The 26,824-nt window shown below is 39.0% G+C and overlaps 1 long non-coding RNA gene across 1 annotated transcript in view; it reads left to right on the plus strand.

The window, feature by feature from the left end:
* Window positions 1-5,520: 5,520 nt before the first annotated feature.
* Window positions 5,521-26,824, plus strand: part of LOC144270778 (uncharacterized) — a 47,556-nt gene continuing 26,252 nt past the window's right edge. Inside the window, exon 1 of the long non-coding RNA XR_013347244.1 lies at window positions 5,521-6,081. This is a non-coding gene — a long non-coding RNA (uncharacterized LOC144270778). The remainder of the gene's footprint in view (window positions 6,082-26,824) is intronic.

Here is a 26,824-nt window from a genome sequence, read left to right on the forward strand (position 1 = left end):
ATATATTGATTTTGTATTGGAAGATGATCTTCTAAAATCATAGCAGAAACATAGCTGTCGTAGAATATAAATTGAAGTACTATAACTGTAGTTAAGACATGTGGGTATAATTTAAAGAAAAATATTATGGCAGACTTACTGCAGTGACATGCAGAATTAATTTACATCATGTCAGACTGAGCGCCTCTTTAAAATTTATCATGATAAATTTATCATTTATCAGCTATCGTTTTCTTTATATCATATCCAAATGACTGTTTCTTCACATTCTACTAGGGAAGGTGTACTGATAATACTAATCTTTATTTCTAGCATAATTTACTAGATATTTTCAGTCCTTGCCAAAAGAAATACTTAAAAATGCCTAAGACATAAGTAATCAATCCTGCTCCCATTTAAGTCACTCAGGAGTTTTGTTATTGACTTCATTAGAAGGGCCCTCGCCCTATATTAAGGCAGCAGATTTTTAACTTTAGTAATCCAGTATAATATTTAAATAGTTTCTTCCTTCATATGCTGTATTATATTGCATTATGCAAGCCCGCAAAAGATGGAAAGGGTGCCAATAGCCAATGCAGCATTGTTTGCCCCCAACCATGCTGCCATTGATAGATTGCACTGGGTGGAGTACATAGAGGAACTGCAGTTTTTTCTGGCTCCACCCTTTGTCTGCACTGCATCTCTACTGGTCCTGTGAGCTGGGGAGGAGAAGAAGGGAGTTTAATGGCTGCAGATGATAATCCCTGCAGATGATAGTTCACTTCCACACATTTTCCCTTTGAAGGAGAATTCCGCTACCATGCATTAAGCTTTCTATAACAATTACGCAGAATGAGTAAATGGATAATTGTTTTATTTTTTGCATGTTTTTGGTTTTTTTATTTGATATATCTTTAAAATAAGTATGATCCCTACAGAAATTGTCCTGGGCACTGAAAGGAGCACCAAAAGGGGCACCAACCAAGAGGCCAAGAATAGTTCACCCTTTAAAGCCAAATTTTGTTCTCTTAAAGAAAGTAAGAATGCATAAAAGAAAATGTTTGACAGATCAGCATAGTATTAAGGATTTATACCAGATTGTTGTCACTGATTTTCATGAATTGTAGACCTACTGTGGGAGGAATTATCTGATCCATGCTTCTGCCAAACATGATAAGTTTTTAATCAGCACAGTCGTTTCCTTATATTTTATTTGGCTACTGTGTACCTTTTACTGGATTTCCAATCCAGAATACGCTTTCTAGTCATCTCTTTACCAGATAGAACAGATCATTATAGTAACTCTGAATTTGATTAGCATTAAATGTAGAACATGCAGTGTTAGTTGAAACAGCACGATCCTAGTCTGTGTGCAGTATAACCCAGATATTAAGTAATAATGTATGTAAATAAAGTTGCTTGAAACTAGCAAATACTCACTCAAGCAGGAATATGCTTTGGCTGTGTCCAGCCCCATGCCTAGCCTCTTGTAGACTCTTCTAAGAGTAAGACAGATTTCCATAGAGCATAAGGAAGCGGGCTGTGAAAAAAATGTGTACAAGGGGCTTGCCTAGCCAGAGTATTCCTATATGTATATGATCATAAACATATGGCTCATACCCCATCAGGACTTTCCAGCTGTTATATAATTTATGAAGGATTTGTGGAGCTGTGATTTTTCCATTAGGGAAGAATTCAGGCAGCCAACCAGCACCCTGCATTTCTGGCTCAGCTCTTGCTGGTATGTACACATGTGCAGTCCCAACAGGAATTCAGCACAATAAAAGTTAAAATAAAATAAAAAACTGTAATTAAGAATTGAGTTAACTTAGATTTTCTAAGCACTGTGCAAACAGGTTTTACAGCACTACTCCCATTAGGCCAGGGGTTCTCAAACTTGGGGTCATGACCCCTTAGGGGGTCATGTCATTATTACATGGGGTTCACAAGCTATCAGCCTCCACCCCAAACCCCGCTTCACATCAAATATTTATAAGAGTGTTAAATATAAAAATGTGGTTTTAATTTATAAGGACGGTCACACTCAGAGGCTTGTTGGGGGAAAGGGCTCACTAATACAAAAGTTTGAGAACCACTGCATTAGGCTAACTTCTGCCCTCCGAAGTACATAGAGAGCCTCAGTAAAGTCAGCAGGGGGGAGGATTTATTTCTGTGGTGGAACTGGGGCCAGCAGAGGGACCAAGTGGAGGGCAATGTGTCTCCCTTTTCTCAGGGCTTGTGATGGTTCAGTCTTCAGTACAGTTGACAGCAGACTGTGTGCTATCCTATAATGTGCCTTGGGTGCAATGGCCCTCTGATGGGGGGCACTCAACATTGGGCAGCGCCTCCTAATGGTTCATCTGGGGAGTTAGCTCTGACATCTGCTAGCACACCCTTTGCTGCGGTTACTCAGTCCATCATTCCAATCATTCACTCTCTCACTCACTCCACAGCCTCTCATCCTCTGGGCCTGCAGTGCTTTCCTCTTGATAGCTTTGCATTCAAGCCAAGTCACATTAAAGTTCTCCCCCTTTTGGAATATCGCAAGTTCTTTGAGGCAAACTGTCCCAGGCAGTCCACTCCGCACTGTCTGGTCTGTACCACTCCCCTAGTGACTGGTAGGGGAACCCAGGACCATCTTCTACACCAGGTTACAGTCTAGGGACCCAGGAGCTCTGGGCTTTTACTCTCTCTGCTGTTAACACTCCTTCTCTACTTTCTCTTTGCAGCTTCCTGCTTTTCCCTCTTGTATCAGGGGGTTCAAATACAGGTTTCTTTTCCTCCCCTAGCCTGCCAACTTCCTTTCTTTACAGATCCTGCCCAGCTCCTCCCCCCAGCTGGACTTCATGTGCAATTAAGCCCTAGCACTCCCTAGGTTTCCTCCAGGTGCAGCCTAAGGTTAAATGGACTAATTTACCCTTTCAGGCCTTGTGTTGGGTGGACACCCCATCACAGACCCCTATGAATTACTCTGGCAGCAGAACTAGCTGTGACATAGGAATACCCCAGCCACATACCTTCCTAACTCTGACATGCCCCCAGTGTGATTCCTATCCCAGGGCACCTGCCAGCAGAAATTAACTTTGCAGATGCTGTGGATTCCCCTCCATCAGGAGAATTTGGGGGCGAGGGGTCTGGTCAGCCTTCTCTTGGCCCTTTTTTGCCATCGCAGCTGATGCAAACGGAGCATAAGAAAGTGAAGAATTAGAGTAATATATGCACATTTAAGGGCAGAATTTGGCACATTGATGTTAATGGGAGTCATCCTGCTAATATAGCCCTGCCTTTAATTTATCCTTTAGCACAGGGGTTGGCAACCTTTCAGAAGTGGTGTGCCGAGTCTTCATTTATTCACTCTAATTTAAGGTTTAGCATGCCAGTAATACATTTTAACATTTTTAGAAGGGCTCTTTCTATAAGTCTATAATATATAACTAAACTATTGTTGTACGTAAAGTAAATAAGGATTTTAAATGTTTAAGAAAGTTCATTTAAAATTAAATTAAAATGCAGAGCCCCCCCGACCGGTGGCCAGGACCCGGGCAGTGTGAGTGCCACTGAAAATCAGTTCATGTGCCGCCTTTGGCACTCGTGCCATAGGTTGCCTACCCCTGCTTTAGCATCTCTCACTGTTTCAGTCAGTATAAGTAAAACTATATTCTGTTCTGAAACTCCAAGCACTACCCAATCACAATGGTGAAAGAAGACTGTATAGCAGTTTTTAAACTCAATTTCCTTGCTTTTTTCATCTTAAGTCAGACCCTTGCTACCTCTTTGCTTTAAAAACTTAGTTAATTTTACATGTGACAACCAATATGACCAACAGAGGACAGCAAATACATTTTTTTAATGATCAAAGGATTCGAAACTTCAGACTGTCATCCACGTTCTCCTGAGAAAATTAATCTGAGTGACAACAGTAACATGTCTCAAATAGTCTGACCATCTTAAAAAGTCCTTTTGCAATTTACAAAAAAGCTATTTTGGATTTTAAGAGATTGTTTAAAATGTGTCCTTTAAACAAGTATTATTATGAATGAGACTGAGTAGATGAACCTATTAAATTATGGATTCTGTATTTTTATATCATTGTTAATTCAACACAGAGCTGACAGTTAAAACTCACAGCACACTTCAAGTGAGATTGTAGCTCAGATAATTTTTTTCATACTATGCCTCTTTCAGGATTGCAGATGAGGAAGATATTTGTAATTACATTTTTATTAAATGCAAGCTTTTATTAAAATTAAAACAAGGCAGGGGCACAAATCCAAACAGCAATATTTTTGTATTTACTCTTGGGGGTGTAGGTGGGAAGATTTCCTGGCTCATGTTGAAAATTTGAACAAGACCACCAAGGGGAATTTAATTATGAAAATCCAAATGACCAACAAAAGTTAAACACATTGAAACCTATTATCTTCTTTCCCCAAAAGCTGGTCATCATGGTTTTCTACAGTTGTCACTGCTATTGTTGGAATACAGATTGTTTTCCAAATCAGGAATGCATTGAAATCCTTATTTAATTAGTAATAATAATAACACTTTTCTCTTTTGAATGCTTTACTTATGAGAATCTTAAAATACTTTTCAAACACAGTATAAGCCTAAGAACATTTCTAGACTCCTATTAATTATTATTATTATTTATATTAGTAGGGGCAAAGGAAGACAAAGTATTTTTAATACTTAATTGGGACAATTAATGTGAGTAAAGGTTTAAAGGACTGGACTCCAAGACATTAGACACATGCATAAAGCATATAAAGGGTAAATATAAAGATTTATGAGAAATACATGTAATAATAATAACTGCCTTCATCACAAAGTACAGTGGTCTTGTGAGAACTGATTTACAAGGTGCTTACAGAGCCTGATCCTGTGAGTTGCTGAGCACCCTCCACTTTCATTTAAGCCAATGGAAAGTATGCACCTGGCCAGATTGGGGCCTTGTCATGCAAATTATTATTCATGTTAGCAATAATAATTATACTTTGCATGTACACAGCAATAGCTTCAGTGTTATTCAAGTGAATAAAGATTTGCAAGATGGCACACACAGTGCAGGCTGGAAATACATCACTGTATCCTCTGATGTAGGTAAGAATTATAAGCACTGAAATCAGCATTTTTCATATATATAGTCCTTTTATTTACTTTGTGCCTGTGTATGATGTAAGGTGTGGGGGGGGGCAGTAAACACAACAGACAGGCATCTATAAGCATCATTAGAAAATGAGGAAAGAGCTTTACTGATTAGCTTTTCTTCACATATGACAGTCCCAGATCTTATCTGAGAAATGTGAGTTAAGTGCTTTGCTATTCTTTTTTTAAAAGCCATTATCTGATCAGAGAAGCATGAAAAGCACTTTACTGCTCACTTGATTTTTTCCCCCTCCTTGGGCTGGGAGCCCTCTGCAGGAAGTGAAGCTGAATTTCACAAATCTTCCCTTTCTGACGTCTCCCGAATTTCTAGGAATGCCCCTTCCCTGTTACTATATTTGGAGGTAGCTTCTAGGAAAAAAATAATTTTCAGACGATCTTGGACTCACCACACCTACTATACAAGGACTCACTTCACCTAAGATTCTCTGACAAGGACCCTAAAGGAGTTTAGAAGCCAAATGACTGGGATCATCAACTCCAGTGACAGAGCGGCATGTCTTTGTAACAGTGTTGCAGAAATGAGCATGGAGAGGGAATGGGAAAGGGGAGAGAGGTGTCTTTGTGGCAACAATGAGTGAATCTTCTCTAGTTATCTCCTGGTGGCTGGGTTTTTTCCTCTGCACTTTCTTTTGCAGTTGAAAGGAAGATGATCGTTTTAAAATTATTAATCCTCCTTTTTTTCTTCTTCTTTTCACCCTCCCTGCCACCCCCCTTGATGTGGCCTCTTGTTTAGCTTGTGGCGTGACCATGATGAAGAAATTTTTCTGGGAGCCTGGCAGTGTGATCTTTTTATGTAATGAGTCAGGATTTTGCCAAGGGAAGGAGCAGGGTTTGAGGATTGAGTGTGTCTCCTTTCAAGAAGAAAACTGACAGGCGAGATGCACCTTTTCCCCAGGATCGTTTTTCCCCCTCCCCGCCTCACAGGAATGACAAGTGGTAAGTTGTATTTTCTTTTGACCACCTCCTGGCCTTGCAATATACCCCCCACCTTGGTTCTAGACAGTGATTCCCAGGCTTGATGAGTCGCGTGTCCTAATGCACGTCTCCTTTTCTTTGGTGATCAAAAGGTGTGGGGTTCGCCGGAGCACATTGCTTGGGGTGGCGGGCGGCGAGAGCTGCTGGAAGGGCGCGGGGGGGCGGGCATGGTAATTGCTGCGAGATTTCTGTCTGTCTGGATCGGAGAGGTAGCTGCGTTGCTGAATGGGAGTTTGGGGGCTGCTGCTTGGAGACTGGTGTGTGTGTGGGGGGGGGGAGGTCTCCTTCCTTTGCATTTGCCCACGCTGCCATCATACCCCAGGGGTGGATGGCTGGGAGGTGGGATTGCCAGGCAGTGAAAGAGGTGGAAGGACCAGACAGAGTAGGGCACCCGGGCTCTCTCGGGACCACGCGCTAGACAGTGTCTGAGATTCAGCAGCAGCTCAGCTGCAGTCTCCCTTTCCCGAGGAGGATGCCTCCTTGCCTGTCTACAACAGTCTTTTCTTCCCCAGATCGCGTTTAATGTAAGCTAAGGAATCTGCTGGAAAAGATTGTTCGCACTCTGGACTCTTCCTTTTGTGCGTGCGTGTACACCTCTTCCCCCCCCCCCACTTAATTTAAATATGTATATCTATAGGTATATAAAATTGACACACAAGACAACATAATTGACTGAGGCTTTGTTTTTCGATAATACAAAACATGAAAAAGTATACACAGCAAATGTCTCGTCTGATGACATGGCTATTTCAAGACTGTGTGAATACAGGCATACCCCAGCACTACCGCCCTGTTTGGTGTGCTTACATGTGCTGACAGCCATGTGGACTAGTGGAATTATTCCTGTACGGTTTATTCCAGCTAGATTATTTATTTCATTTATTGTTTTAGAGATAGAACACAATGAATTCAAATATGCGTACTATAGGATACGGATCAAGAGTTTGTAGATTGGTCTTGGGTATCTAATGTTGGAGCCCATATAAATTTTTAGGCACCTAAATAAAAGTGGTGCTGAGCACCTGCAGCTCCTATTTGAGCTACAGATGCTTTGTATTTTTGAACATCAGGCCATCCATTCAGGTTTCTAAATGTCAATTCAAGTGCCTATCTTTAGGCATTTTTGAAAATGTTCGCTGAAGGATCTTAGCCAAAAAAAGTACTGTAAAGGCAAAGAAATTAAAAATGTATAAATTCTTAATTGTAGCTATCTGACTTGCAGTAGTTAATAAGATTACATACAAACAGAAAGCCAGTTTTTTAAAAAAATTACATATAAAATAAAATAAAAATAATACCTATTTTTACAGGCCATATATCCCATTTTAAGATTTCTAGCTATTCAGTATTTCACTGGAGCCTTCAATCATTTTTATTTTAAGATATATTTGCTCAGTTTAGTACAATTATTTTCTGTAATAGTAGGAAAGCTATCAACCTTAATGTTCCAAAGTATCAAATACAGAGTGAGTTTAACATGCACTTTATTTTCACTTTTAATATGCAGGATTAAATTCTCTCTTTTAAAATAGTGTACACAGCGAGCTGCTTCAGTAGTCTAACTGAAGTGAATTATAATGTTTTTAATAACTGAGTTTATTAGAAATTTTTCAGGAATAATACACTGCAAGTTTCAGGAACATATTCCTCTGAGGTAGAGATCCACATTTTTCTGTTATTTTAATAAAGTATTATAATATTTGCTACCCAATTAAGCATTTAACAAATTTTGACAGTAATGAGAGACAACTCTCTAATATTTTTCAACTTTAATTTGAATTAAAAGAAACACACAAGAAACTCTGTTTTTCATGACAGAGTATGGATCACTTGATGATTACCTGTTTTGTTCATTCCCTCTGGGGCACCTGGCCACTGTCGGAAGACAGGATACTGGGCTAAACAGACCTTGGGTCGACCCAGTAGGGCGATTCTTATGTTATGTCAATCTTAGCTAATAGATATAAATTGGGTTGGGTCTAATAATTTACTATATTATTCTGTGTGAATTCTGAGTTGTTTACATGTGCTATAAAAGAAGTTGGAAAATACTGCTTTACTATGTAGTAAAAGAGTCATGAGATATCAATAACAAACAGTAAGCTCTGGTAGCCCTTCCTGTTTTTCAGTAAGCAAAGAGAACGTGCATTGTGACTTGGTTATGCTGTCCTGTTTTAGCTGTCAGAAAAGTTAGCCATTTATAGCAAATAACCATTCAGTTAATTGGGCACATCTTGCAAAGAAATTTTACTTAAAAATTGACCTCTGAAGATTGTGGTTCCAGAGTCGGGGTTTTGGGGGCGAGATGAGCTTATGTTTTATCCAACTGGCCCACAAAGTCCCGCTTTTGGTGGTCACTTTGTTCTGCAAAAGAAACCTATACATTATGACTTTTACAGGGGACAGTAAACTAATACTACACTACTGCTACAAGAATACTACACACGTTAAATAAATAACAATAGTTTAACTTTATTATTGTCATCAATGTAGTAAATGGGTAGAAAATGCTTCTACCTCTTGGGAATTAAACAGAAGGAAATGTTTTTAATTGTTGATGTGGTTTGTAAAAGCTTCTTTCTTTAAAAAAAACAGTAAAAACCTATTGAAAAAAAGTTCAAAGTTGTCACTCAGTTACTGAATAAGATCCAAAAAATGACTATTTAAAAGAAGGGAATTTTGGCAAAAAGCAAAGCTGTTCATAGAAACTAACAATGACAGGTTAAAACTTTTTAAAAATCCTGTAATTATTAACGTTTACACTATTTTTTTAACTTGTTCACAAAATGCACCTCTCTCAAATTAATATCTTGATGAAGCCTGAGTGTGTTTGTGTAGATATATAAAACTTTACAGATTGTTGGCTGTTGTATGACATTAGCTGTAAAACGTATTTTCAAGGTAAATACACTGTACTTTTGCAATTTGTAAAAATTCCCAAATCCATTCAGCTACTTGCAGTTTGGTATTGATATCCTTTAAAAAAAACTGGGATTCTAATAAACTCTTAAGATTTGTTAGTAGAAAAGTTGTCTTTTTTGCAGCCCTGAATATATAATACATAGGTTTAAGATGTAAAGAAATGAGTTACAAAATATCTAAGTTTGAGGGAGATTATATACATGCTATGTATGTACAGAACACACACACACACACACAGAGTCAGATCCTCAGCTGGTATAAATGATCATATCTCCATATTTATACCAGCTGAGGATCTGTCTCATACTATACATAAAAGATTAATGTATTTATGCGTTGTCATATGCTGTAGTCAGAGTTATTTATTTCAGCTGCTGATTTTGTATGCACCACTTAAGATTTTCTAGTAGAAAAGTTGAAAATCCTTTTAAAAGGCCTGGTAAATCATCAACATTTGTACAGTAATATACTGTTAAGATAAAGCTGTTGATATGTGCATATTATTTGATTACAGATAAAATCTGCATACTCAGTCAAATAGAATATTTTGCTAAATGAAGGAATTCCATTAATACTTCATGGAAAAGTGGATAGCTAGATAGTATTCACTATACATGTGTATGTGAGTTATAAGAAAGAGATCCCCACTCCATATATAATAAATGGATCAACTTAGTTTAAGACTGAAAGGATTATTGAAAGAGATATAGGACAGAAATTTACATTATTGGATACCTTTTAGCTGTTACTTAATATGAAAGCTTTTGTTGTTTAATAGTAGCATTTATTGGAACACTTTAATTTTTCGTGTCCCCTTATATGTTTAACTATAGATAAATGTATTTAACTAGTTTTCCATTAAAGTACGTAAAAATTATGCTAGTGAATACATTACAGTCAAATGCGATATTATGTGTCACTGTTCTCAACCTGTGCTTGGTGGACCTCCAATTGTTTCTTTGAAAATACTTTGAGAAGTGAGGACTAGAGAATTGGGGAGTTGGGAAGGAAAATCACTCTACTAGAGGATCTTGATCTTATATAGTAGGAAACAAGAACAAAATGTAGAGAGGCTCTCCAAAGAGCGTTAGGAACCAACTCTTTTCTGATAAAATATAGCAGTAATTTTTCGACAGACAGCACAATCCAATTTTTATTTAAAAGTTCTGAGAATTAAAATATTTTCCTTTATAATGCATTCAGTAAAATGTTTCCATTCTTATGCATATCATTTTGTTACCCAGATATATTTTTGCAATTTTAAAAATAGATTTTAATTTAATTTTTCATTGATAGTACACAGATTACATGCATAATCTTCCTAGCAACATTCAGCTGATTATAAAATAAGTAGAGTGTTTAAATGAATATGTTTAAATTCTAAGATGTCAACACTTATAAAGAATATGAGTCTAACCCTGAAGGCCTTCCTCATCCAAAACTCCCATTGACTTAATTTTTTCCATTAGTAAGGACTACAGGTGCAGACCTTGTCCGTTTCTAATGTCTATTAAAATGATAGATTCAGATGTCAAACAAATATCCTAAACGCAAAATCTCTATTTTAATGTTAAGTTTGTAACCTAAACCAGTGACGACCGGGTAATACAGTGATGGACACCATGAAACTTATCATAAAAATTAAATTGCGGCTTTGCCCCTTCACTCATGCTGTTATGCCTTTTTATCCTATAAGGCACAAGTGAAAGATGGAATGTCAGCCTTCACTCTCACTTTCCTAGGATTTATTTTGTATTCTGAGCTTTAATAATTAAAGATCATGGGACAATTTCTTTATTTGGCTGTTTAAAATGAGAAAATGTATTTTACGGAAGATAATAAAATACTTATTATATGCTTAGAAATGATTGTTTGCAATCAAAAATAATGTATTTAAAATCAAAGCTGTTTTGAATTATTAAAGTTAAAAAAATTAATCACCCGAATAAATATCAATTATTTTTTACTTTAATAACTTTGAAATCTCCTAACTAATTAACTTTTGTTTTTTTGGTAAAATATAGTAAAAAAATTATCATATTTGCCAATGTGTGGTTTGAGCACTTTCAAAGCAAACTTTTAAGAGGAATATATAAACCTTTTAGAAACAGCGAAAGGGCGAACAACAGGCTCAATCCTGCTCCTGTTGGAGTCAGTGGGTAAACTCACATCAAAATCAGTAGAAATAGATCAGGCCCATGACCCGCATTGCAATGACGTGACTTGTTCTAATATCATAAGGCCTGACCCTGAAAGTTGTTCAGCATCCTCACTTCTCTGGAGCAATAGTTCTCAACTTTTTGTGTACTGTGATCCCATGTTACAACAGAAAAGTTTTGGAATGCTCCTCCCATTTAGCTGTAGCTAAGGGGAGGGTGGTTATGACCCCCAGTTTGAGAACCAGTGCCCTGGAGTAAATGGAATTTTTGCCTTAGTAAAAACTGAAAGATTAGGATCATCTTCCTATGATGTTATCCACAGTGGTTTTTCAGAGCCAGGAAACAGATTATCTTTTATATGATTTGGGGGCCAAACTCAGCAAATCACACTCATGTGATTAGACTAATTGACTTCAGCGAAACTACTCTCATGAATATTGCCAACAGGATTTGGCCATTAGAGTGCACAGAAAAATTGTTTATGAATATATGGAAATATTTGCAGAACATATCTTTTCAAAGATCAGTCATCTTTATGGTGCCTTTATAAAAACATAGCTGCTGCCATGTTTGGCAGATTGTGCCACAATAGAATTTTTCGTTCTTAGAGCTTGTTGATGGCTTTTACAGTATCCTATGAGGATTCTAAAAAAAGCTGATCTGACCAGGAACCTGCACTCACAGTGGAAGAAACTGTAAAAAAGTAATTGTACTGGGCAGGCTACCAACTCCATTTCAGACTGTGCAGTTTGAGGATGTAAAGCTAGTGAATTTAGCTTATTTAAAACAACATTAGTCCTGTAGAGAGTGCAAGTCAATTAATGATTATGCAAACCGCTTGTGTGCAGTGTCTATACTTTTCTCAGTCAAACAATGCAGATAGTTAGGGATTGTGGGAAAGGTACAATTATGGCAAAAACAGACAAAGAATCTACTCTTTTTTATCTGTTGCCAGCATGTCCAGCTAGTTTCTGCTTACTAAGGTTTTGGTGCGAGGGCCGTGCTTATGTAGGCAAGGGGTGTGTGCGTGCGTATGTTCAGCATTGTTAGGGAAGGGGGGCGGTTTCAGGACATTCCTGCAGCATGCTGTGAGGCAGAAAGCTGGGGTAAAAACCTATCTTCTGTTGTTTAAATAGCGTTCATTATGTGGACCTGCCAAACATGACGACATATCAAGAATTGTGGCATTTAAGAAGGTTGCCAGTGACTTCTGCATCTCTGTGATACAACACATTTAAAAAGCAACCTTCTTAAGTTACCACCATTTTGGTTATCACATGGATTCAAAAAGAATGGAATCACACCTCCCTAGAGAAAAGTTCCAGTGTCTTAAAGGGTATTTGTTTCTTTTCCTGCTTGGAACAGATCTGTTCACTGGTAAGATCAAAAGAGGCCTTAAAAGTGTTGTAGCAGTCCTATGTGATTTCCTTATAATTAGAATGCTTACATCATTTATACATGTTAATAACGTTAAGCAAAGCTATTTCTTGCTTTTAAATGAACACTGGTGTAATATTTGAATTTGGTTGTCAGCAGGAGAAGGGAGAAGTTACAATTCACCAGTGTAATTTAATATTTATGCATTTAACCTAGGTAAGTCAGTTATCTTTGAGCTTCTATCTCCTTGCGCTCAGGAGGCCAGAATCTCTTCAAAGGATTCAGGGGCTCTTTAAATTTATTGGTATAAATTAACAGCCAGACATCTGTCTTTTGCTGGTAATTCACCCCCCCCCCGCCCCGCCCCCTTTCTGTAGGCTAGGAAGGAGAATTTTAGAAACAAACAAACAAACAATCTGTCCTGTCATCTATGACAGGCCAGATTTAAGTAGGCTTAACACAGGGGGAATAAAAACTCTTTGGCAGGTTTCATGGTAGGCCCACAAGAGTCAGACAGGGAGAATGACAGAAAGAAGGTATTGCAGCTGCTAGTTTTACTGGTGATATATTTTTATTTATACTCGCTGTTATTATTTGACTGGATGAATTACTTGAAAAGTGAGCATAATATTTTGGGTTAGTGTTGCTGGGGTGGGTTTTTTTTGTTTTCTTTTTTGCTTTCATTGTTAATTCTATAAAACTTCTCTTTCTCTAGTAATTAAACTCCTCTATCCTCTAAAACTTTTTTAACATCGTTACTGTGCCTACTGCCATCCTCAGATAGATGGGTGTAAATCCCAGAGAAGCCTGTATGCCTGCCACTGATTGCATTTATGCTGGTGTAAATCAGGAGTAACTACACTGAAGTCAATGTAGTTACATAAAATCAGTGTCAGATAACAATAAAATCCCATGTACCTGAGGGCAGGATTGGACTCATCTTCTGTAATGTATTATGCTTTAAGATAAGAATAAACAAAGAGCACAGGTACTGTATACTACCCTATATTTAGTAAGAAATCCTGAGAGGTTGTTAAAGCCTGGCTTGACAAAGCCCTGGTTGGGATGATTTAGTTGGTGTTGGTCCTGCTTTGAGCAGGGGATTGGATTAGATGACCTCCTGAGGTCTCTTCCAACCCTAATATTCTATGATTCTATGAATTGATAATCATAATATTCAGCATATTAATATAGTGCATGTATTGTGAGGCTACTGCACAATAATCCAGAGAAGAATCTGCCTATTATGCAGTATTTATAATGGATTATTTTATAATTTTACCTTTGTATTTGACATATCAATTTAATATGCAGCACTAATCACATCAAAAGTAATACCTGCTTTTTGGCAAGATTTGTAAATATGAAGCTAGATCAGGTGTTCATAACATTTTTGTCGTCAACATTTATGTTATGTTACAGTAATCTTTCACCTTTTGTGGAGATTGGAATATTTTTTACCCAATAATTTCCTTTCTGCTAACAGCATCTCCCACAGTTCTGCTACATCTGGGCTGGTAGCTCCCCTGCTTTGAAGCTCCTGGAAGTTGTTCAAAGTTGCAGTGCCACACACATTCCTGCTTGCCACCAGATGAGACATCCCAAAGTTGTGTAAAACTAGTAGGAAAAATATTAGTAACAAAGAACTCCAGAGGTAAGCTGATAAAATAGGCAGGTGGCCTACATGGTAATGATTAGGGCCCTACCAAATTCCTGGCCATGAAAAATGTGTCACGGACCTTGAAATCTGGTCTCCCCAACGTGAAACCTGGTCTTTTGTGTGCTTTTACCCTATACTATACAGATTTTACAGGGGAAACCAGCGTTTCTCAAATTGGGGGTCCCGACCCAAAAGGGAGTTGCAGGGAGTCACAGTATTGCCACCCTTACTTCTGCACTGCCTTCAGAGCTGGGTGATCAGAAAGTGGCAGCTGTTGGCCGGGCTCCCAGCTCTGAATGTAATGCATAGCTCCTTGTCCCTCCTTATTTGTTATATATGCAACCATAGTTGTATTGTCTGACTGAACTAGACTATGGCTTCCCTCTAGGTGGGTTTAGAACCTCTACAGAACTATCTTGACCACTATCTTGACCACTTCATAAGATTTACATTGTAGGCCTTTTCCTACAAGTTCGTTGGGTGGTTTGGAGGCCCAGATGTGCTCCCCAATGTTTCAGACTGGTGTTGTTTGTGAGGACTATGGAGTCTGGGAGACATATAGAGAGGCCTTTGTGGATATTCTCTGGCTCTGTCCAACTATTTAGGGATGTGAGCACCCAGTTTGGGATTTACACTTGTTCCATCATGCACTTCAGGGAGTGGTCCCAGACTTAGGAAGAAAGTTTGGAGATCCCAATGTGTGATGTTGCCCATGGAGTGATCCCTATACAGAAGACCAGGAGGTCCAGAGGCTGAAGACATGGCACAATGGTAGGTCTCCTAATAAGATCCTTTATCTTCTGGAACCTCCTGAGTGATGAATAGATTTTTGCCACCGAGGTGTCTATGTCCACTCCCAGGTGAGAAACTTCTGATGAGGGAATCAGATAATTTTTCTTGATGTTGAGGACAAAGCCATGTATCTGCACAAACTCCCAATCCTGAGTCGTGCTGCCAGGAGCTGCAGCTTGGGATCAGAATCTGTTGAAGATGTTATCAAGAAAGAGGTACAGGTCAGTGGTTTCCAACCTGTGGTCCACAGACCCCCGGGGTCCACAGAGTATGTCTAAGGGGTCCACTAAAGGTTGTTGTTACCATAGAACAGTGGTTTTCAAACTGTGGTTCATGGAGCCTTGGGGGTCCACAGACTATGTCTAAGATTTCCATAGAGGTCCGCACCTCAATTTAAAATTTTTTAGACGTCTGCAAATGAAAAAAGGTTGAAAACCACTGGTGTAGTGGGTACTTTGTGATCTGAGTCTGGCTATGATCATCACCAATATCTCTAAAGACCCAGGGCTGGAGGACAAACAGAACAGAAGTTTTTGGCACTGGTAATGGTTCATGCCTTAAGCAAATCCCCAGAGTCTGCAGTGTCATCGTCACATGGGAATGTGGAAATAAGGCTTTGCCAAATCCACCGATGTCAGGAAATCCCCTTGGGACAGGGATGTCAGCATAGAAATGCACCCAAAATTTTGTTTTCTTCATCTACTTGTTGTGCCTCTTGAGGTCAAAGATGGCTCTGACACTCCCCTCCTCCCCACCCCCAGTGCTTTTCTTAACTATAAAGAAGATAGATTAGTGTTCTGAGAAACTTTCCTCTAAGGAAACGCTTTCTCTCAGTCCTATATCTGGAAGACGAAAAATCTCATTCTGATCAGATTCCGCTTTATGGGATCACTGGAGATAGGAGACTGGATAAAAAAAGAATGGGGTGGAGCCTTTAGCTCAAAGGAGTATCTCTGTCTCATGATCTGCTTTACCCACCTGTCTGTGGCATGTGCATATCATTCCTCTATGAAATGGGAAATTCTGTCTCCTAGATTCAATTCTGGGCGGAGGCAGACTCGCTCGTTGTCAAAAAATGGTTTTTCAGATTGCAGAACCATCTCGGGACTTTCTGCCTGAACTTTAGTTCCAGGACTTTCCTTGGGAGAATCTTCTGTCCTTTTATTGAAACTTCTGTGAGAAAGACAGAAGAAAGGAACATCTCTGGGTGAAATTGGGTTTATATTCCCTTCTGAAAGCTCTTAGTGGTAATGGAAGGGACTGCTTGGATTTTGTTGCATTTGTTGCCACTATTTTGTCCAGCTATTCCCCCAAGAGGAGGGAACCTGCAAACTTAGCTGAGCATAGGCCCTGTTTAGAATGAGTATCCACCTTCCAAAGATGGAGCCATACATGGTGCCTGGCCACTGAACTGGATGCCATAGCCCTGGCTGAAAAATCTTATTGTGCCCATTGAGAAATCAGCCATAAATGCTCTTGCAAGGAAAACTTTTCTGAGTATAGAGCTGAAATCAGGGTGATCTCTGTCCTTCAGGCCCCTTAGATCTTCCAACCAGGAGAGTGATGCTCCTGTAAAGCAAGTACAGTGAGTGAAGCTCTGAGAGTGGCCAAGGAAGCCTCTAAGTCCCTTCTGAGGGTGTCTTCAAACCATGTCCCTCGCTAGGGATGCTACAGTGGTATCAGTCAAGAAGGTTGTTGATAAATTGGAAAGTTTCAGAGAAGAGCTATGAGAATGATTCAATGATTAGATAGATTAGAATCATGCTTTATGATGTTAGGTTCAAAGAGCTCAATCTTTTTAATTTAAGAAGATTAAAGGGTAATTTGATCACAGTCTATAAGTATCTATGTGGGGAAAAATATTTAATAAGGGGCTCTTCAATCTATGTGGAGAAAAATATTTAATAAGGGGCTCTTCAATCTAACAGAGAAAGGGATTCAATGGCTGGAAGTTGAAGCTAGACAAATTCAGACTGGAAATAAAGCATACATTTTAACAGTGAGACTAATGAACCACTGAAACAATTTACCAGATTCTCCATCACCAACAATTATTAAATCAAGCCTGGACGTTTTTCTAAAAGATCTGCTCTAGGAATTATTTTTGGGATGTTCTATGGCCTGTGTTTATAGGGTGTCAGACTAGATGATAACAATAGTCCCTTCCGGCCTTAGAATCTGTGAAACATTTGGGACCTCAGCAATAGAGTTCTTTGGCTCTTCTATCTCATAGAGCCTGAGATCAATTTGTTAATGTGTTTGGCCTCCTCAGATCTGTCCCACGCCTCCCTGATCACATCCCCAAAGGAGGCGTGCAGTGGAATTGTGGATTCAAGGGACGATTGTAAGCAGTAAAATTTACTCTGAAGCTTGCCCTCTTGAATCTGTTCAAGTTGGATCTGTATCGGGGACACCACCTTTTTGAACAGGGTCTCAAACTTCTTGGGGGAAAATTTTTTGTTGTGCTTTGCCCTGGTCCTGCTTCAGTTCAGAGTCAAAAAGCTCCCCTTCCTCAGTAGAAGAGGGGAGGAGAGGAAGTCAGAGGATGAGTACCGTGTAGATTTTCTGTTTTTTCGTCCCCTTCTTGCTCATTTTGAATCTTCTTAGCCGGTTTGTGGGCATAGGTGCCTTGGTGTGGCCTTTTGTGGGGGTGGGTGATGGGGTCTCGCTGGCAGAGCCCTCCGACTCAAATTGGGAATGAGGAAGCCTGCTTCATTCCCCAAAGCACTTAGGATCCACCTTAAGACTTGGGATGGGGGGACCTGCAAGCCTCTTGCCCTTGCAATCCATGGTTACCCTGGCACTTACCCCCTGGGCTGGCTGAATGAGGTCCTCCTTGTCCTTAGAGCCTCTCCTGGCTCTGCACTGGGTCTCCTGATTGGGTTTTCCCTCTTTGGAGTCATAGCTACTTGGATGGGCAGGGGACCACAGAAGCCTGACTGACTCACAGCCCCTGGCCTGACGGAGTTAGGGTTGGTTAGCTGGGAGCTGGCTTGGCACAGCTCACCATCTGCCAAGCCTGGGAAGGCTGGCTCACAGATAGAGCACCATTTGGACTTTGCCCAGGGCTTTCACAGCTGCTGTGCCATGCTTGAAAAGGGGCAAAGGAGTTAGCAGGTAGGCACTGCAGCAGAGACTCCAGGTGGTTACAACTACCACACTGTTCAGATGGCTCCAGGGAGCAAGAAAGGAGGCTAAAAGAAAGGAAGCTGCCTGTCATTGCCCAAGAATGTGAGGAAATTAAAATGCAACTAAAAAGGACGGGAGCTAGATGAACTGCTAACTGACCACTGTTACAGAGGCAAAACATCTGGTAGCAGTAGGAGCACGGGGTGTGGCCAGCACATGTGGTGCTGCAAGTTTGAACTGCCTTTGGGAGCTGCAGAATGGAGAGGAGCAGCCCAGACATAGCAGAATTGGGGGAGATGCTGGGCTGCAGAAATATGCATACTGTTGTTTATAAAATGCTTCTAAATCCTTTAGAAAAAAGTATTATAGAAATATAAGATATTATTTATTTGCTACTATAGAGTTTAAGTTATCTATTCCACTAACTATCAAGAAGTGTTTAAAGTCAGTCCTTAAACAGAGTAGGAACTGTTCTGTTGTTGGGAACTGTTCTGTTGTATTTTGTACCTTTGTTATAAGTGAAAGAATACCCAGAAATTGTCTTGGGTACCTGCATTTTTCATATCATATTTTCACTTCTCCAAATGTTACCAGTTCTAGTTTCCTGATTTAGAAGCCACTTCTGTGAATGAACAGAGCTGTTGAATGTATCCATGAATATGAATTAAGAAATGTTTGGCAAATTAGAAAGTTATACATATCAGTTTCCTACAGAGTGGACTAACAAGACACTATGAAAGCTTGAACTGTTGCTGGAAAAATGTTTGTTCTAACTTCTTAAAATTTCTCCTTTTAGTTTCACTCTCGATGCTCCAGCATTCACCACTTCCTGTATGGCTCATTACCGCAGGGAAAATGAGGGACTTTTGGGGGCAGATGTGTTTCCATTACACTATCATAATGCCCCTAAAAATCCTTATTACTCTTGCAGTATTCTTCTGTGTTGCTGGGCCTGGTGTGAATTACTTGAAGACCTAGTTTATAAGTGCACCTATATTGCAAAATCACTTTAAAAAGCACTGAGTTTGAATTTGTTTATTTTATTTTTATTTTTAGTTGTGTTTACTGATGCTTAAAATATAAATAGCAAGATGTGCAACTACCTATTGATAAACAAATGTAATAAGTCATAAATCCAAGGGACATGCTGATACCTAGGTGCTACTTAGGGAAAATAAATAAATTTCACCATAAGAATGAGGTTTAAAAACAAGCTTTACTTGTTTGGCAAGGCTAATTCCAACTTCGTTTAGTATGAGAACTCACATTGTATGACTAGGATCATTAACTCTATGACACAGATATTTCTCAGTAATTTAGTATGCCCATTTTTGAATTACTTTGCTATATTTGATCCCACTCACAAAGAGCTTTAATCTGTTGCTGATAAGAGTACATTTGAAGCAGTTTATCCAACAAACAAACCTTCCCAGTGTGGTTCCTCTATTAAACCCATCAAAATCTACTGTGAAATTAAAATCAAGGGCCTCACACAATCCCAAAATCAGCAAAAAATTAACGGTTTCACTCTGATATTACATCCTGGCTCATCACCTATTCCATGCAAGGGGACTCTGTGTTGGCAGAACTTCCACTAATCATGTAGTAGGGTGCTACCTCCATGACATTGTCTTCTTCCCCTCTGATAGATCACAGAAGTGGTGGGGGCTCTGTTGGTTCTACCCTTGCTGGGTTTTGGCTGGGGAAAGGTGATATCTATGTGTTGCTATTACCACCTCATCCTACAGATTTTTACTAGGCAGCACTGAGGGATTTCTGCTGGAGGTGAGCTTCTGGAGAAGGGGGTATAGCAGAGCCACTTGGAAGTGCAGTTATCCATGCTGGATTGACCTTGCATCTGCCCATCTTTGTGAATCCTCTGGATCTGCAGAGTTGGGAGGCCTTATCACTTACTCAGTCTACAGCAGTGGTGGGCAACCTTCAGTCCGTACATGCCCCGTCAGGATAATCTGCTGGCAGGCCGCGAGACTGTTTACATCGATGGTCCACGGGCATGGCCGCCCGCAGCTCCCAGTGGCCATGGTTCACTGTTCTGTGACCACCACTGCTCCAGTGACACAGAATTCGGCTGCTGTGCCCATTAGAGTACCAATAAATGGTCAATAGTAAATATACTATTTAGCCTAACCAAAAGAAGGTTGAGGGGAGATATGATTGCTCTCTATAAATATATCAGAGGGATAAATACCGGAGAGGGAGAGGAATTATTTAAGCTCAGTACCAATGTGGACACAAGAACAAATGGATATAAACTGGCCACTAGGAAATTTAGACTAGAAATTAGACAAAGGTTTTTAACCATCAGAGGAGTGAAGTTTTGGAATAGCCTTCCAAGGGAAGCAGTGGGGGCAAAAGATCTATCTGGCTTTAAGATTAAACTCGATAAGTTTATGGAGGAGATGGTATGGTGGGATAACATGGTTTTGGTAATTAAATATTCATGGTAAATAGGCCCAATGGCCTGTGATGGGCTATTAGATGGGGTGAGATCTGAGTTACCCAGGAAAGAATTTTCTGTAGTATCTGGCTGATGAATCTTGCCCATATGCTCAGGGTTTAGCTGATCGCCATATTTGGGGTCGGGAAGGAATTTTCCTCCAGGGCAGATTGGAAGAAGCCCTGGAGGTTTTTTGCCTTCCCCTGTAGCATGGGGCACGGGTCACTTGCTGGAGGATTCTCTGCTCCTTGAAGTCTTTAAACTATGGTTTGAGGACTTCAATAGCACAGATATAGGTGTGAGGGGTTTTTTTTTGTGGGAGTGGTGGGTGAAATTATGTGGCCTGCGTTGTGCAGGAGGTCAGACTAGACGATCATAATGGTCCCTTCTGACCTAAATATCTATGAATCTATGAATTCAGGCACCAGATTAGGAGGAATAATATCCCTTTCATCTGAGGATGTCAAAGAGCTTTACAAAATATTAATTAAACCTCATACCATCCCTATGATCTAAGGAAAAGGGCTGGTTAGAAAGCAGAAAATGTTAATTTGCTCTAAAATTTCACCTCAAAGGAAATTTTCTGGCCAGGTGTAGTAGGGAAGTGTTATTATGCCCATTTTACAGATAAGGAAAGGGCCATCAAAAGGTGAAGTCACTTCCTAAAATTCACACAGAAACCCAGTGGTGAAAACTACAGTGCAGCACTCCTGACTCCCAGGCCTGTACTGTAGCTACAAGACCATTATTTCCCTACCCTAGGCCACAGCGATTGGATAACTGGCATGACACAGTATCATAGGTCATCTGAGAGTGCTATGAGACATGTGATATGAACTACAAAAATATGACTAGGGATTGGCCTGAGTTTAAAGCTGTAAGGATTATTTACAGGTTGTTAGATCTTTAATTAGCTTGTTAATGTTATTAATAAAGTTTCAGTTATTTTGGAGTGTACTCCACAAACCTGCTAATGCTGAATAGAACTCTTGACTAAAGACCCAACATCAAACTGAGAATATACTTTAAAGCTATGTGAATTCTCACACTGTTGGAGAACACTACATTATTAAAGAAAAGTGAGGAGAGTCTTCTTAGAGCAATATTGGTCGGTATTTCTTTGCTATGGTAGACAATAGTATAACTGAATGGGGATTTAGTTATTTGGTTTTGTTTGTATGTTTATTTGTTTGTTGTCTTTTTGGGGCTATGTTAGTCACAATAATATCTAAAGGACATTTTAATGGTTGTATGCAATAAAACTGGTCTGTTTTGACACTTGCCCCATACTGTAATCTTACATTAAGGATTTCAAAAAGTCTTAATTTTTTTAATGTACCATTTAAATAATGCTATATTTATCATATGAAACTATTATCAAGCAAATAAAAAATACAAGAGTCAAAATGAAAACCTCTTCTCGTGGGTGCATATAAGATCTGATATAAATCACCTGTCATACAAGAACATGTGTTTCTTTACACAAATTTTCCATTGTTGGATCATAAGCATTAGAAAATGAGAGTAAAGTGTGAGGCTTGAAATGTGTTTTTTAAACATTTGAGTCCAGTGTGTGGTACGAGCTGTGTAATCTAAACGTCTAAATTACTGTACTTTGAAACAACTAATACTTTCCATATACCAGACGCATTCTTGAGAGAAAGCTGACTTTTTTGTGTGAGAGGAGGGGAGGCTGCATTTGAGCCCTGTCAGACTTGACAATCTCTCTCTTCACATTTTAACTCACATAACTGAGAATAAAAAGGTATATGATTTATTAGGCTGAATTCTTAATTTCTTGGCTTGCTAGCAAGTCACAAAAAGATCAGAGTCTGATTTTGCCCCAAACAAGGATTGCAGAACTCCTATGCAAAACTGCCACCTGAAGATGATAGTTTTCCTGGTCTGTAGACTGCAAGATAAGGCCTATAATATTATTTAAATATTAAAAAAATTAAATGTCCTTTTTCTTGTTTTTGTTTGTTTGATTTTTTAATACAAATAATGTGAAAATTCCAGTAGAGTTAGTCTTTTTAATGGTTTCTGTTGGTTTTAGTTGTAGACTAACAGACGCATTGTGCTGTTCCAAAAATTAGTTGGCTAACTAGAACCAAGAGGAATCCGGTGAAAATTTTCAACTGAAAATTCTACTCTGGAAAAGTTATCAAATGCTTTTTATCTGCCCAAGATATGAGAAATACAGAGATACTTCTATTCTTTAACAAAATGTGAGACGCATTAAAAAATTATATGCCTCTCATATACAACGTTTTTGACATTAGATATATATAAATAATGAACAAACAACACAGATCAGACACAAAATGAAAATGGTAAAGAAAATGAAATAAAAATATTACTTTAATTTTGCAAGACGCATTACTGACTCAATCTGTTATGAGAACTAACACAGGATCTAAACTTATCTCTCTGGATATTTAAAGAATTATTGCCAATGTAACACTTGACTCTTCTGTTTTTAAAATCAGTTTATTTATTTATTTTACGTATGTATAGGACTGTAGATTAATTGGGTCCAGTCCTTCACTCAGTGAAGTCAATAGCAGTTTTGCCTCAGGACAGTGAGCCAATGCTAGGCCCCATGACCAGAACTATGCAGGATACAAGATCCCAAAAGCAGCAGAACCTGAACCAGGAAAGTAATGCAGAAGGTGGTAGGGGACACAGGCTACAAAGCAATGGTGGGCAGCCTGCAGCCCGCAGGCTGCATGTGGCCCATCAGGGTAATCCGCCGGCAGGCTGCGGGACAGTTCGTTTACATTGATTGTCTGCAGGCATGGCCGGCTGCAGCTCCCAGTGGCCACCGTTCACCATTCCTAGCCAATGGGAGCTACAAAATCTGATTTTTTTCTTTAAATGAAGCTGTTATTGAATTAAGGAAACAGAAATTCATAATAAAAATCAATCAACTTCCATTAATAAAGGGTCAGTCCCACCACTTATCACTCAGGCCAAACTGCCGCTGACTTCCTGTATTTATTTGTTTATTTTTCACTCATAGAACTTTAAATACAGTTAAATAAGCTGGGGGAGGGGCTGTGTGTTTATATTTTAAATGTGTATAAACAAATTTATTCCCAGGCCTAAACCTTCAGTGCCAAGATGCTAGCTGAAATGGATTTTTACTGTCATGTTATAAACTACTGCAAACAGAGGTTATGAATAGTAGTGCTGACACAACCTTAATTATAGCTGGATGAAGTTTTGCTACTTTACTGTGTGTGTGAGTTAAGTAAATACATGGGGTCACTATAAATATCTAAGATAATTTCAAGGAAATATGCATTTCAGAATCAAACTTTTCTGAAGATGTAGTGACTTATATTAGACTTTTAAGAGTGTACTACAGAAAATGTACAAATTAAAATTTAAGATAATTTCATTATATGAATTAAATTAACAAGTTATTCTGCATGATTGCTTAATTTACTTTGCTAGGGACAAAACAGCAATCAAATACTTGTAACTGATTACCTTATCTAGTCATTGGGCTGTAACAGATAATATTATTAGACACTTTAATGGATCCTTGAAATCCTTACTCAGTGTGGTTTACTAATGGTTTCTATTGTGTTAATTTTATAGATGAGACCCATAAAAGGGACAAGCAGCAGCTTCTTTCCCTTTTCCCTCCCCTTCCAATGACAACCTGTATACCACATATTCTTTTGAGAACAAAAGGCTAAAGCTTTATTAGTATTTGTTCAAACTCTGGTTTTCAGTTTCCACAGTGATGAGCGTAGTATAACTACTTAAACAGATATAGATTTGAGATAGCAGAAGAGGCAATGACCATATCTAGAATGGGTTCAGGCTATGGTTTGGGTCAGAGGTTGAATCTGTGGTAGAATTTAGATTCTGATTTCAGGTCGCTAAAATCTGGAGAACTCTTGTAAGATCAACTGCTTTCATGAAATTTCTTCTAATTTGTACCAAAATCTTATAAGAATTACAGTTTTGTTTTTGAAGATTTTGGCTGCATCTGAATACAAAGAGGAAAATAAACCCCATTCTGGTTTTAGAACAGACCTGCAAACCAAACCATAGGGTTAGATTCAAATCCAGGGATTAGAATCTGAGGCCCAGATGGGAGGTAGACGCCTAAATACCTTTGAAGATCTCTGGGCCTGAATGTCTGAAATTCAAAAGGATTTGGATTCCAGGTTTGGCTACAGAACAAAACTGGGCCCAGTCACAGGACAGTGCAAAACCCTTTCATTTGAATCTCACTTGCAAGCAAGGTCACTGCGTCCACTTTCATGTGGACTGTCCTTAACCATAATATTTTTCTGGGGTTGCTCTGTTCATCTCTTCTCCTTTGCAAATTATCCAGTTAATAAGCCATTACAAGAAGTTCAAAACCCAAGTGTAGCTCCTTTTCAAGATCTCAAATGCACTAATACCAAAAATTAAAGACTTAGCCACAGCTGCAGTTTCCTGATAGCTCTGCCTCCTGATAACACCATAATCTGGGTTGGGCAACTGGGCAAATTCCACCAGCTGCTCAATTGCAGATGAATGTTGTGCGCCATTTTGAGCTCCTTTCATTCCCATTTAGTTTACTCATAGCCCCATAAGCATAATCCCATTTTCCTCTCTTATTCATAATTTGCCTGATCTAATGAGAAACCAAAAGTGGATGCTCATCAGCATAGGCAATGCTTTCCTTCCAAGTCACATACAGTACTTCTGCTCATGGGTATAAATGGGCTCTGTTTTGCCTACTCATTTTGAGAGGTCATCAGTCCCTACTGGGTGTATGTCAGGCAGGAGGGAATTGCCATGTTATAAGTTTTCAGTAAATTTGTGGACCGTGCCACAGTTATCCATGGCTTTTTTACCTCCAGGGTGGCCTGGCAGGCTGAAATGACCACTTCATACCAGTGTTCTGCACTGGCCTCTCATTTGCTTGGGGGTGCATTGCAAGGTGTTGATTATCTATAAAGTCCTAACTGGCTTGGCATTTAGCTGTCTCCAAGTGGATGGGATGGGCAATTGGTGTGTTTTTAGGTCCATATTGTTTGGCCTTTGGTATTATTTTAATTTTTGTACCTGCACTGCGATGTTGCAGGACACACATCAATCAATCAATCAGTGGATTTTTAGCGTAATTGTTTGTGGTGATATTATTCTTAAAAGGAACCAACAATTAATTTTACACACCTAAAGAAAGAACAGTAATAATTTATCTAGCAGAGACTGAAAACAGGACTAAAGTTTGTGCTGTAACAATTGGATCCATTTAGACTGCATACTAATTTTTGTCAATTCCTTGTTTTAAAAGGTATGTTACAAATAGTTTACATGAATACTAGCATAAATGGGCATAGATGCTCTACAGGCTTTTAAAAATTCATTTTTAAAATATTTACATATTTACATGGAGATGCTACCTCACTGTATTTTATTAGTCCACCAGGTATTCTAAGTGTTGCTTTAAATGGTATAAAAATCTAGAAACTCAACAGCATTACATTAATGGCACCAGCTTCTGACATATTTCAGACAGCCATCTTATAAATTATGCTGTTGTATTAAGAAAACGTTTTAAAGGTAAGACTACGGTTTCTTTTCTCCCTTTATTAAAAAGGGTAGAGGCTGTTGGGGAGAAAGCTAAGTTGTATATTCTAATTCTGCCTTACCTTTCTGCTGTTTACTGTACACCCTTAACACATCATGCTCTCACAAAACATTAGTTAGTTATCCATAGATTTCAAACCCCTAAGCTATCTGTTCCCGTAATTAATTCTGAAAACGTGTTACCTGTCTTGGCGATGAAGATAATAATAAAAAGCTTTGCACAATGATTACTCTGATGCCAATTCTTTTTCAGGTTGTTTTCTTCAATTAATTCTCTAGTGCTTTTATATTAGTTACAATTCTGCTGTAAAATTCAAGTTTTTAAAATGCAGTCTGGCAAAATACATCAGTCTTGCATTTTAAACTCCTATGGAAATACAGCAAAGTATCTTCATTGTTTTCTCTTTTACTAGGCTTAGGCACAACTTTACTAATGGGCAAACTAACGTAACAGGTTTATGAAGGTGCAAATCCTGCTCCTTCCTCTATGAAGACTGAGGCTCTGTCCATAGCAGAATGCATGTGTTTTCCACTACACAGAGCCTGGGGGAGGCAGGGAATCTAGCAAGGGGTGCAAAAATCCTGCCCACAGGAACCCATGTCTGT

The sequence above is a fragment of the Eretmochelys imbricata genome, chromosome 10, assembly GCF_965152235.1.
Source record: "Eretmochelys imbricata isolate rEreImb1 chromosome 10, rEreImb1.hap1, whole genome shotgun sequence".
Lineage (NCBI taxonomy): Eukaryota > Metazoa > Chordata > Testudines > Cheloniidae > Eretmochelys > Eretmochelys imbricata.